General features: G+C 38.7%; 1 protein-coding gene across 3 annotated transcripts in view; it reads right to left on the bottom strand.

The window, feature by feature from the left end:
• LOC133556628 (tetratricopeptide repeat protein 28-like) overlaps nt 1–14,211 on the bottom strand; it is a 655,127-nt gene that overhangs the window by 128,567 nt on the left and 512,349 nt on the right. The window lies entirely within an intron of this gene.

Below are 14,211 nucleotides of genomic sequence, written 5' to 3' on the forward strand. Positions count from 1 at the left end.
CAGTTAAAAACAAAGCAGGAAGACGACAGATATTTGGTACTTAATACTATTGCTGAATTAAGTATGATCGTCTGAATATCTGCAGTGACAGGAATAACGCTGTTATTATGTAATAGCGTTAGTAAGGCTGTTATTTTTACTAGTAACAAGTAATCTAATTAATTATTTCGGCTTCAGTTACTACGCCGCTACTAATGAGTTTGATGTGTCGTGTCACGTTACTTTTAATGTGGTTGTATGTGTTATGTTTGACTAAGGGGAGATGACGGCAACAGACACCAGGGTGTTGTATGTACAATAATTTACTATATATATTATAACTATATATATAATACTACAAAACAATACTAAGAAATAATCTAACCTAAGGAAATGGAGTGTATCAAACCCAAGAGAGTGTGTGTGTAAGACTATGTGTGTCGTTAGCTGAGGTGTGTGCCCGCTTGTAGCTGATATAGGCGCCAGTTGTTTATACGGCCACCCTCAGTGTGACTTGTATGGCTGTTGTTGAGTTCGCCTTGCATTCACTCATGTGTATCTGAAAGCCGTATATATTATGTGACTGGGCCGGCACGCTGTTTTTATGGAAGAAACGCTACGTGACGACAGGTTGTAGAGGACGTTAAATGCAGTGCCTTTAAGGCCCGTCCCCAATAATGTTGTCCAGGTGGAATCGGGAGAATGGTTGCGCCGCGAGAATCGGGAGGTTGAAACCAATACCGATAATTTCCGATATCACATTTTAAAGCATTTATCGGCCGATAATATCGGCAGGCCGAAAATTTTGGACATCTCTAGTACCCATCCCTAAATGTGATTCAGCTGTGGCTCGTGTCTCCCTTTCCAAATAATACCTTTGTAGGCAGTGATCGTAGGTCTGGATTATGCTAATTTCCGTTATGCATACGGCTTGTTCAGAGACCCTTGAGCCCACCTTTGCCTTCCCCTTCGATTTCATATATTCATTTTCAATAAAAGAGACTGTTGAGCCACATCAATTAGTTCAGGCTTCAATTTAACCCTCATTGTTCACTACTACAGTGGAAAATGTTGCGGAAGTTGAAAGGCCAGCTGGTTGGTATTTGGTCACGAAATTGACTCTCTGGAAAACACCAACCCCAGAGTATCGGTGGAGATTTGCATCGCATGGTACTGTCATGATCCGTGATCTGGGTCATGTTTTTCGTTATGTTCTGTTAATTTGGCTCCATTGGTTCCTGCTTTTTTGTCCACTATTTAAGCCTGCTTTTGCCAGTCAGTCGGCCTGGCGTCATTGTTCGGTTCATGTCTGATTCCAAGTTTATGCCAAGTGTTCGCTTCATGCCTAGTATATGTAAGTTTTTGTTTGTTCATGCCACAGCCAGTAAGTTTTCCTTGTCATAGTTGATGCTAAGTGTTAGTTTAGCTTCAAGTGCGATCAGCGCGTTGTGCCTTCGCCTTGTTTTCCGTTTTTTGTAGTACTTTGAGTTTTGACAAGGTTAATAAATATGTTCCTACCTGCACGCCTTGTCTGGAATAGTCCGTTTGCATCCCGGGGGAACAAAAATCGTAGTGAGCTGCAAAAACCCCGTCATAACAGGTACATGTTTTAACTTTCACAAAAAACATTGAAAAGTTTGCAACCGCATCAATACGAACAATGTGGTGAAAACTAAAACCAAGCTCTGCTTTTTAGCTCCTACAAGTTGAAGTGAAGAGAATTATATTTATATAGCACTTTTCTCTAGTGACTCAAAGCGCTTTTACATAGTGAAACCCGATATCTAAGTTCCATTTAAACCAGTGTAGGTGGCATTGGGAGCAGCTGGGTAAAGTGTCTTGCCCAAGGACACAACGGCAGTGACTAGGATGGCGGATACGAGAATCGAACCTGGAACCCTCAAGTTGCAGGCACGGCCACTCTACCAACCGAGTTATGCCGCCCAAGTTCATATGTTCGACTGTGATATCAAGATTAAACGAAAATAATTGCTCAATCTACCTCAATACTGACTTTGGGGTGAGGCCCTGGACAAAGAAGAACCTGTGAAATGTTTGTGCATATTTTTGAAAATGTGCAAATGAAAGAAAGTGCAACTTAATTGTGAACGATTTCAGACGAGAGTGTGTATTCTTTCCCCCTTTTTTTTTCCACTTTCAGGTTTTCCAGATCAGAGGTCACCACGCCGAGTCAATCGCATGAATGGTTTTGGATTAGTTTTTTACGACAAATGCCAGTCCTTCCTGACGCATATCTGCCAGGGAATCAAACCCATGCCCCCCGCCATTAAAGACACACGCCCGTACCATTACACCCACGGGGGTAAGACATGCAAGAATATCAACTACAAATTACAATTGTGGATTTTGTTTACTTTTATTAAATGCCCAACACGATTCTCTAGGTATTCTGCATATTTAACTGTTTGTGCCAAGAGTGGCCAAAACTGTTTTTAATTAGAAAAATACAATTTAACCACAATGAAATTAATTTATTTTATTTATCACTTGATCAAAATTAACTATAGGGGGAAAAAATAAAAATGCAAAAACTGTTGATACTAATAAAAATAATATTCTACACTGTCAATGCTATTGCATGAGATTAATCACAGATCCTGTATAAAGACAGATTAAACATGCTATTTATTTTGATGCTCCTTTACTTTAACTGCGGATGGATATCTGAAAGGCTGTGCAGGTTGTTATACGGTCAGTGATCAGGTCAATGCATATGCAAGTGCAAAGATGAGTGAGGAGACTCCAACTGCTATACTCACTGGCAAATTTCACTTCAAAATATTCCCAGGTGGGACTTTAGGTAAAAGTGGTAGCAAGTAAAGAGCAAATTCATGAAGTGCATACAAGTTAAAACATTTTTATATATATATATATATATATATATATATATACTGTATGACATTCTAACAATATAATTGCATTGTGCATACTCGCCAACCCCTCCCGGATTTCCCGAAATTCAACGCCTCTCCCGAAAACCTTCAGGGACAAATTTTCTCCTGAAAATCTCCCGAAATTCAGGCGGAGCTGGAGGCCACGCCTTCTCCAGCTCCATGCGGACCTGAGTGAGGACAGCCTGTTTTCATGTCCACAATATAAACAGCGTAGAATGATCGAGGGCGAGTTCTTGGTTTCTTAGATAGGGTTATTGTTAGGCAGTTTCATTAACGTCTTCCCAGCGCGGTAACAACACACAACAACAGCAGTCACGTTTTCGTCTACCGTAAAGCAGTTCGTCTGCCGCAAACAGCATTGTTGTGAAATTGTCACACTCTTAAACAGGACAATACTGCCATCTACTGTACATGCACCACAACACCTCCCGGCAACCCGGCAACAACTTTAGGCAACTTCAACCCTTACCCTCCTCCATTCACATCCCATCTCACCGGATTGACCTAATGTAAATAATCGAATGTATTTCTAATGTATATACTTGCTCTTATGCTATCTGAACTCACTATGTTCTCTGCTCGCTTTACTTATACTACTAAGTAAGACCTACACTGTTTCAATGTCCACATTTCTCTGTTGATGGAATTGTTGATGACTGAAGTACTGATATCAACCACAGCTCATCATCCCACCCCCCGGATTGTAAATAATGTATATAATTCAATGTATATACTATGATGATTAACTTGTGTGATGACTGTATTATGCTGATAGTATATATTTGTACCATGAATTGATTAACGTGGAGCCCGATTGGAACAAGTTGAAAAACTTAGTCGGGTGTTACCATTTAGTGGTCATTTGTATGTAATATGTACTGAACTGTGCAATCTACTAATAAAAGTTTCAATCAATTAATCAATCATGCATATGTGACAATAACATCTACGGCTTTTAGAGAGTGCAGTGAACAACTGCACAACAGCTGTGAATATACGCCTCCTCTCTTAACCACGCCCCCAACCACTAGCCCCGCCCAACCCCCAAACACGCCCCCCAACCCCCACCTCCCAAAAAAATCGGAGGTCTCAAGGTTGGCAAGTATGGCATCGTGTCAAATCTATTGGGGCCAAAGTAATGCAAGTCAATTACTGTGATTAATTGTGATTTATCAAATTTCAAAAGTGTGATTAATTGGATTTGAAAATTAATTGTTGGGCAGCACAAATAATCACAGACTTCGTCGAAGCATGTATTTTTTCTTTAAACATAAAAAATGTACAGTATTTGTAACTTTTAATCTTATCCACAATACATTGGATTAGTTGTTGCCCCAATTTTTTTTAAATACATATACCTATACATATGTATATACATTATGTATGCATATAATTATATATATATATATATATATATATATATATATATATATATATATATATATATATATATATATATATATATACACACACATATATATACAAACAGGTGTGTTTGTATATAGTTATATACACACACATATATGTATGTATATATATTTGTATATATACATACATATATGTGTGTGTATATATATATATATATATGTGTGTGTGTTTGTATATGTGTATATATATATATATACATATATATATATATATATATATATATATATATATATATATATATATATATATATATATATATATATATGTATATATATATATATATATATATATATATACACACACACACACGTGTGTGTGTGTGTGTGTGTATGTTAAATGGCCCACATACAGTATTCAATTAATTGCTGAGTTGCGAAAAGTAAGCTGTTGGACAATGGTTTTTTTATTGTACTTTTATTTGTAATTTCTACATTATCAAGGAAAACGATGTTCTCCAAAGCGTGCCACGCTTTGGTAGTCAAATACTTTACAAGAACTGTAACAAATAGTTTCTTAGTCATCTTGATTTGTTTCATGCCGAGCAGCAAAGAGATTCAGTTCAGGTCAACCGGACGCTTTTTATCTCAAATTCAGGTGAGGGCTGATTTGATCCCAGAATATAAAATGCCTAACAGCCCCTGATGTTGCATCATCATATGTACTAAAATATGGATTGGTTTCTGTCCATTGCAATCATCAAGGTGTGAATTAATGAAACAATGTGTGAAGAAGATATTCTCAATTTGCACACCAGCAAACATGAAATATACCTATCTCCCAGCATCCTGGCATTATTACTCGAATTTCTTGCTAAGCAAACTCAACTTTCATCTTTATAATCTAATGAAATTCAAATATGCCTTGATAAAGACACACATTGTGCAATTAATAATCTTTCTTTTGTCATGCACTATTAAGCAAAGAAAGCTTATTAGGATGTCATTGCTTTACAAAGCTGGTGAAATACAGTTTTAGTCAAACCCTTGCAATGATTGTCTTGTTTAAATTGGGAAATCATCCACCATATTCTATATATTCAGCAGATTATTTGAACCAAAACTTAAGAATTATTTATTCATGTGAAATGGATGGATATTCTTTTCAGTAGCTTGTTGTATTGTGGATTGGAACGCAAGTAAACAATGTTAGAAATGGTTGGGAAACTCAAAGTTTAGGATTTTTCAGGTATCTTGGAATGTGACATCGTAACAACGTTATGCATGTTTGAAACACAAAAATACCAAAATACGTACAAAGATAGGTCAATAATACTTTCAACAAAAAGTTTTAAGGGGCGAATTACCGATACAGCTCTTGAAGAAACTGTCATCAGAAGTGTGAAAGTGTACTTAAAGTGTATAATGTATATACAACACTAAAATGGTCTGATATTAAAATCCATCCATCCATCCATTTTCTACCGCTTATTCCCCTTTGGGGTCGCGGGGGGCACTGGTGCCTAATTCAACTACAATCAGCCTGAAGGCGGGCGTGCACCCTGGACAAGTCGCCACTTCATCGCAGGTTGATATTAAAATGTTATTAAATGATAAGAAAACTAAAGGTATGGTGTTTAGACTTAGACTCAGACAAACTTTAATGGTCCACAAGGGAATTTGTCCCACACAGAACCTCAATTACAAATGATGGAAAGTGTAAGGATGGACAGGAAAATGCAGGTATAAATAGACTAAATATAGTGATATATTTGGGCTTCACGGTGGCAGATGGGTTAGTGCGTCTTCCTCACAATACGAAGTTCCTGCAGTCCTGGGTTCAAATCCAGGCTCGGGATCTTTCTGTGTGGAGTTTGCATGTTCTCCCCGTGAATGCGTGGGTTCCCTCCGGGTACTCCGGCTTCCTCCCACTTCCAAAGACATGCACCTGGGGATAGGTTGATTGGCAACACTAAATTGGCCCTAGTGTGTGAATGTGAGTGTGAATGTTGTCTGTCTATCTGTGTTGGCCCTGCGATGAGGTGGCGACTTGTCCAGGGTGTACCCTGCCTTCCGCCCGATTGTAGCTGAGATAGGCGCCAGCGCCCCCCGCGACCCCGAAAGGGAATAAGCGGTAGAAAATGGATGGATGGATAAAAAGCAACAACGGGAATAAAAATGTAACAGTAAAATAAGAATATAACAAGAGAAAGTAGGTTTAATTGTTAAATATGTATAATCTGTACTGTTAAATCGATCACAAAAAATGGTTGATTATATGACCAAAATAAATTAATTTCATTCATAAAATCGCAATCTCAAAATGCCCACTAAAGCACTGCAAAAATGGAAATCTAAGTAAGATTAAATATCTCAAATAAGGGTGATATTTGCTTATTTTCTGTCTGATAAAATCATTCTTCTCACTAAGCAGATTTTATGTTAGAGTGTTTTACTTGTTTTAGGGTTTTGGTCCTAAATGATCTCAGTAAGATATTTAGCTTGTTGCTGGGATTTTATGACCTTATTGAGTAAATCATGCTTGAAACTAGAATATCAACTGTTGCAAAACTGTGTCATCAACAATCACAAGTATAAAACTACTTTTTTAAAGTAACAATTTCTTACTTCAAGCATGAAAAAAAAATCATGATGCCGAGCGCATATCATTATGTCAAGATAATGGCACTAGTATTTAATTTATTTAAGAATATTTTCAACATATTGAGCAAAAGGGTCTCTTTTTTTTTCAATCAAGAAAAGTGCACTTGTTTTTAGTAAAAATATACTTATTTTAGGGTATTTTGGGTTTATTGAGGTTAGCTAATTTTTTTCTATTGGCAGATAATTTTGCTTAGTTCAAGTAAAATACATCTCATTTTTGTTTGTTTTTTTCTTGTTTTTGAACACTGACTTTTTGAAGTTTAGTCTGGATTATATCATTCTGTTCAAAAACAAGACAAAAAATACAAAAATTAGGGGTATTTTACTTGAACTAAGCAAAATTATCTGCCAATAGAACAAGAAAAGTTGGCTTGTCAAGACTTTCCAAAACAAGTAAAATTAATGGGGTATTTTTGGGTTCAATGAACCCAAAATACCTTTAAATAAGTATATTCTCACTAATAACAAGTGCACTTTTCTTGGTAGAAAAAAAGAGACCTTTTTGCTCAATATGTTGAAAAATGTTCTTAAATTAAGTAAATGTATTATATGCACTAGTGCCAGGGGCGCTCACACTTTTTCTGCAGGCAAGCTACTTTTCAATTGACCAAGTCGAGGAGATCTACCTCATTCCTATTTATAATTTATATTTATTTATTTATGAAAGAGACATTTTTGTTAACAAGTTAATGGTGTTTAATGATAATACAAGCATGTTTAACACACATAGATTCCTTTCTTTCATGAAGACAAGAATATAAGTTGGTGTATTTGATTCTGATGACTTGCATTGATTGGAATTAGACAGTGGTGCTGATAACGTCTGCATTTTCAAATGGAGGAAAAAAAAAGTCCTCCTTTCTGTCCAATACCACATGAAAGTGGTTGGATTTGGCATCTCATTTGTCCAACTTGCATACTCGTTTTTAAACACTTTGTTATGAGAGTAGCATATGTGTGTGGCCCTTTAATGTCTGGCAGCAGGTGAGTGACGTCAGTGACTGTGCGGGTGGGCAAGCAAGTGAGAAAGCGGTCGCTGAGGGCGGGGGAGAAATACATTGGCATCAAACTCCGTAGCTTGCTAGCTTGTGCACGCTAGCTTTCTGAGACTCTTATTTTGTTAGCACAGGCAGGATGAAACAGGTCTTTTATAGTGAAGACAGGAACTGTGCAGTCGGTCTTTAGAGTTTTGACAGTAGGTACGGAGTCTCTAGAAATAAAATGTGTTTCTCTGCGTCCGCCCTGTTAGTGATTTTTTTCTTAAATATGAGCTCGCAGCAGCCAGCGTCATCTCACAAGATCCTCGGGTGCCGAGAATGTCAAACAACTGACGAAAGTGAAGTCTTGGTATGATTGATGATTGCTCATTTTTATGTCTATTTTTTAATGCCTGGCTTGAGATCGACTGACACACCCTCCGAGATCGACCAGTCGATCGCGATCGACGTAATGCCCACCCCTGCACTAGGCATTACATTTCTTGAAACCATCAAACTTACACTAAAAACAAATTTATTGTTCTTAATGGAAAGGCAACAAGGCAACTGTTGTTACTCTCAGGGTCTACTAGCCGCTCACGCAAATCATATTGTCAAAAAATGCATTTTCCCAACCATAACATGACATCATCGCACCAAGTGCGTGCTCTTTCAGTCAATTAGTGTGCATATATACAACCCGACCACCGGCCAAACAATTTTTTATTGTATTTTTGAAGAATTCATCTGAACGTGCATGAACATTTCAAAATAGTTTGAAATGTCACATGTGAAATATTAAATATTAACTGTCATTTTATTGTACTGTGCCAACTGTACTACTTTATGAGTGCGTATGTTCTATTGTTTCATTGAAAATAAAACAGCAAAGTCCATTTGGCTGTCATCCGTTTTAATTTGTCAAAATTGTGTCAAAGTCACGATTTTTTTTTTCATGCTTGAAATAAGAAATTATTACTTTAAAACGTACTTTTATACTTGTGAGTGTTGATGACACAGCTTTGCAACACTTGATATTCTAGTTTCAAGCATGTTTTACTCAATATTGGTCATCAAATCTCAGCAACAAGCTGTAATATCTTACTGAGATCATTTAGGACCAAAACACTAATAACAAGTAAAACACTCTAACATAAAATCTGCTTGGTGATAGGAATTATTTTATCAGACAGAAAATAAGCAAACATCACCCTTATTTGAGGTATTTAATCTTACTTAGATTTCAGTTTTTGCAGTGTAGCGGTGCACACAAATTTCGCTATTTCCGTAATAACCCGTCACAGAAATGACCTGCACTCTCCTTTGACCTGTCACATAAACTGTTGTCATAATAAGCCACCAAAAGCCGGAAAAAAACAGTTCGGGAAGACTGACGACTTTAACATTGTGAACAAGCTCCAATTACCCCTTTGTTTGTTACTAATGCACGCTATAAAGTCAGCAAGTGCAAAAGCTGCGTTTGCACTTTCTTTAAAAGACAAAACGTCTTCTTCTGAGAGTTCCTATAATGGCCTGTGTGTGCCGTTGTTATGGCATTTTCATGGCCATGCTGAAGCTATTATAGTATTTCAGGGGGACATCTTCCAAATAATGCCTGAGGTGTGGCAACACAGACCGTTCAAACCCTGCTTTTAAAACAACAGATGGCATGGGATGGCAAGATCAAAGACTTGGGGCATCAAAAAGCATTGAATTGGCATCAACTTTAAAGACTTATTTTCACAACTACTCTAAGGTTTGAGGCTGGAAAAAAGCATCGATTTATTACAGTACCTCGTCACTAAAGTAGTATTAGATTACAATAACTTTTTGCTATGTATTACAGCTAAAGACAGTCATTTAAAGCCTTCATAGAGTACCACTTAATATTCACTAGGAGTGTACCGATCAGACTGAGGGTTGGACTCCGCCAAGGCTGCCCTTTGTCACCGATTATGTTCATAACTTTTATTGACAGAATTTCTAGTCGCAGTCAAGGCGTTGAGAAGATCTGGTTTGGTGGCTGCAGGATTACTGTAGGTCTCTTGCTTTTTGCAGATGATGTGGTCCTGATGGCTTCATCTGGCCAGGATCTTCAGCTCTCACTGGATCGGTTCGCAGCCGAGTGTGAAGCGATTGGGATGAGAATCAGCACCTCCAAGTCCGAGTCCATGGTTCTCGCCCGGAAAAGGGTGGAGTGCCATCTCCGGGATGGGGAGGAGACCCTGCCCCAAGTGGAGGAGTTCAAGTACCTCGGAGTATTGTTCACAAGTGAGGGAGGTGTGGATCGTGAGATCGACAGGCAGATCGGTGCGGCGTCTTCAGTAATGCGGACTCTGTATCGATTCGTTGTGGTGAAGAAGGAGCTGAGCCAAAAGGCCAAGCTCTCGATTTACCGGTCGATCTACGGTCCCATTCTCACCTATGGTCATGAGCTTTGGGTTGTGACCGTAAGGACAAGATCACGGCCGAAATAAGTTTCCTCGGCCAGGTGGCAGGGTTTTCCCTTAGAGATAGGGTGAGAAGCTCTGCCATCCGGGGGGAGCTCAAAGTAAAGCCGTTGCTCCTCCACATCGAGAGGAGCCAGATGAGGTGGTTCGGGCATCTGGTCAGGATGCCACCCGAACGTCTCCCTAGGGAGATGTCTAGGGCACATCCGACCGGCAGAGGCAACGGGGAAGCCCCAGGACAGGTTGGGAAGACTATGTCTCCCGGCCGGTCTGGGAACGCCTCGGGGTCTACCGAGAAGAGCTGGACGAAGTGGCTGGGAGAGGAAAGCCTGCGCTTCCCTGCTTAAGCTGCTGCCCCCGCGACCCGACCTCGGATAAGTGGAAGACGAGGGATGGCAGATGGATGGTTGGATGTACCGACCTTAAATTGATTTTATATATCGGTCCGATATAAGCATTAAAAAAAACAAGTACAAATGATGTCGGCTTGCATCTAAAATCTCCGATATCTAAATCTAAATGTCCACCAATAAATATACAAGTTTAATCTGTTCTTGTATCAAAGTGAAGTCATTGACAAAAGGTAAACGTGGTAGCCTATAGGATACAAGGAGCTAGCAGCTAATTATAGTTGCATATTACTTACACACACAAAGGTGACAAGAATGAAGCTTATTAGAAAGTATCCAGTAACAAACATGTCCGCATCATTCAATTTACTGCGTCATGGCCATAATTTCATGAATTATTGTGAACACTTGCTGTCACTTTAAAATAATAAATCTGTCATAAGATTGGTATTTTTTTATACATGCCATTGCTTTTTCAGTCATTGTACACGATCAGGCCTTTTCTAACATTTCAAACTACAAAATAATTAAAAAAAACAGACATCATTTCAGATTAATATCGGTATTGGCCAATATAGGTTCCGATATGGGTTAAATCTAGCGGGGTGTATAAAATCATCAGGAATTGTCATGGATACAAAGGATTCTGGGTATTTGTTGTGTTGCGTTTATGTTGTGTTACTGGGAGGATGTCCTCCCGAAATGTGTTTGTCAATCTTGAATGATGTGTCTTCACAGCGTGGCGCATATTACTAAGAGTGTTAAAATTGTTTATATCACAACCATTAGTCTACTCTGTGTCACCCAGTATGCCTTGCAGTCGTGTACGGGTTGCTGCGGAAGCCACACACAACATGATGCTGGACTGGCAAGCAGATCGTACATGCTGTAGAAGGCGACAAAGTCAATGACATCATAGCACACCCTAATACTTATTATCTGGGTGACTGCCGGCAGTCATTCTAGAGAATATTAGCGTCTCCTATTGTCTTCTTCGCTTTGTGACACGGGTCTTAAATGGCTCTTTGAATGGCAAAGGATACTGATCCCAGAACCATGTATATTAAATAATTCCGGATGGTTCAACCGCCACCCGCCCGAATCTAATTAAAATCAATTTTTTCGTCATGTCACCCGCCCGACCCGCGGTTTATCCGCGGACTCGGCGGATGAGACCGCAAACCGCGCATCTCTAATACATATATATATATATATATATATATATATATACACATATATATATATGTATGTATGTACATATATATATATATATATATACATACATATATATATATGTATGTATATATATATATATGCATGTATGTATTTATATATATATGTATGTATGTATGTGTATATATATATATATGTATGTATGTATGTATATATATATATATATATATACATATATCTATATCAGTAGTGTATTGGCAATTAAAAAGGTGTATTTTTACAGTAAAATAGTAAAGCTTTCATGTGCTAAAATGCAACATATGTAAATATTACAAAGTATCATATGCATTCTTAAAATTAAACTAATTGCCAACACTGAAATTTATGTACTATTATGTTGCAATCATTTTGAGTAAAATCTGCCTCTTAACTGCGAAGCATCTGCAATTTAATGCTCCAATTTTGAGGCTTCCCCCCCCTAGAAAACAGCTACTTGCTATAGTGTAGAATAGTCGTTAATATAAAAGGAATAAAAACAGTGGAGCTGCTGCCAGACAGCTTAACAAAGTTATAAAGATTGCAATAAAACTGTGAAGCTGTGGGAGGCTGTTTGCTCACCACAAGTAGCTACATCTTTTATATTATACATTATTTGAATCAAAGATCCAAGTCCCAGCTAGCAATCTAAAATCAATGCCAAATTTTGAATTGTGAACTGAATCATGCTGATGAAATATTCAGCGTGTTGATGCAACTGAGGTCTGTGTGTGGTCCAAAGCAATATTAGGTTGTTATTAGTATTGTGCCAAAGATATTCAACTAAATTGTTTAGAGGGCCACATTTCCAGAAAGCTAAGGACCCCTGGGTTGGACTTCTACCTTCATTATAGTCTTATTTTTTTCTATTCTAGAGAACTACAATCCTCTATGGTAGACATTTAATTTAGATCTATTTCGTCAGAGTTACTGGAGAACCCTGCTGTTCTGAAAGGTCTGCAAAAAACTTAGTCAAAGATCATCTCTATGACTGCACTCTAGGATTTTTAAGAATCTGCGACAAAAATGTGAACCTTTTTTAACTGAACTTGCGGGCCACCAGTTGAAAAGCCCAAATGATGGAAAAAGAGAGGACCAAAAATGGAACCTTGAGGAAAACAACTAGTATAAGCAGGGTTTCCCGCAGCATTTTGTTGTTAAGGCGTCCGCCTTAACAGCAAAGAGCCACCGCCTAAACTAAAGTCTTAACAAGCTGCTGTGCTTAGTTCTGCCTCTGCCATTATGTCTCTGCATCACCCAGCATTGTTCCACCCACAGAACCATCTGATTGGTTACATGCAGAGCGGTAACAGCCAATCAGCAGTGCGTCTTCAGACCGCATGTAACAGCCAATCAGCAGTGCGGATTCAGAGCGCATGTAACAGCATATCAGCATTGCGCATTCAAAACGCATAGATTCAGTGCTCCTTCGGTGGAGTGAGCAGATAGGTGTTCAGCAGGTAAGACAGCGGACTTTCCCCAAATTATAATAAACACCTCCCAGTCAACTACTGGTATAATCAATATGAGCCCGTTGACATTCTAGAAACATACGCGGCAGCTCAGCTATATCGAGATACAAATCGCATATCCCCATTCAGCAAATGGAACGGAAAGACAACCAAAAATTGTAGGCTTCTTAATGAGACGAAGTCGGCCTACTTCACCGCAGTCTGTAGTCTATAGTCTCCCAGGCTGTGGTGGCAGCGACAGGCCGCGTTACACCGATCCTTACACCCACCCACCCCGCCGGAGAGGCACCACCTTAACTAACACATTTTCTGGGGGAATAACTGATAAGTAAAGACATTGACAAACAACTACTGATTGCATCTGAAGTAAACAAGCTACGGCGGCACTTTAGTTACATAAATCATATTACAGCCAAAAAAGGAGGGGATTTTAAGGGGTGCCTTGAGGAACACTTCAGTAAAAATGTCAATGCAAGGATCTGCCAAAAGGTTCACGGTGGTCCAAGTTCCTCTGTACAACTGTAAAAATGTTTGTCTCCTACGTTTGGAAATAAACTAGGGGATGCCGGTACTGTGTCATCCCAAGACACGATTTGGCCCCAAGGCCGCCAGTTCAATAGCCCTGTATTGCTTTCACTCAGCTGTCGTCAAAACAGTCATCCATGAAATTTGCCTTGAAACAGAATTCTGACCTTTACCGATAAACAGAGCACGACTTTTACAGACTAACAGAAACAAACAGACCAACTTTTGGCCTGAGAACTGCTCATTCAAATGACGACGAACTCAACATTGCGTGCTTTTGGGACACTAGCAGTAAATCCGACAAAT

This window comes from Nerophis ophidion, linkage group LG07 (genome assembly GCF_033978795.1).
Source record: "Nerophis ophidion isolate RoL-2023_Sa linkage group LG07, RoL_Noph_v1.0, whole genome shotgun sequence".
Taxonomy (NCBI): Eukaryota; Metazoa; Chordata; class Actinopteri; order Syngnathiformes; family Syngnathidae; genus Nerophis; species Nerophis ophidion.